Here is a 561-nt window from a genome sequence, read left to right as displayed (position 1 = left end):
ATAGGTGAGGAAAATTTTTGTAACACAAAACGGAGACAATCAGTTTATATAAAATCCTTAAGTGTTTAAATATACTTTGGTACTCATTTCCTCACGTGTCTGCATTCTTTCTTTCCCATCACATTAGTAAGGTTAGCCTTTTCCTTTTGTTCTCTGTCCCTCCAGAGCTCCCACAGCAACATGTCTGTAAGGAGGAGGAGGTTCTGGCTGACCAGCAGCTCTGGATTCAGGAGAGGATCCCCGGTCTGGACCAGGAGGACCCACAGCCTCCACAGGTTAAAGAGGAACAGGAGGAACTCTGTACCAGTCAGGAGGGAGAGCAGCTTGTAGTGAAGCAGGAGACTGACACCTTTATGTTGACTCCTACTTATGAGGAAAGTGACCACAGTGAAGCAGAACTGAAAAGTGACCACCAGCTCCTCTCTCACAACTGTCATGTAGCTGAGAGCCAAGATCAGAAAGGAGGCGAGCATGAAGACTCAGGATCAACTAGAGATGCAGAGCCAAAACAAAAGAATCAAGATCACAACAGCAGAAGCCCCAGAAACAATGTACACAAGT

This window comes from Micropterus dolomieu, linkage group LG01, assembly GCF_021292245.1.
Source record: "Micropterus dolomieu isolate WLL.071019.BEF.003 ecotype Adirondacks linkage group LG01, ASM2129224v1, whole genome shotgun sequence".
Taxonomy (NCBI): domain Eukaryota; kingdom Metazoa; phylum Chordata; class Actinopteri; order Centrarchiformes; family Centrarchidae; genus Micropterus; species Micropterus dolomieu.
Note: the sequence above shows the minus strand (reverse complement) of the source record.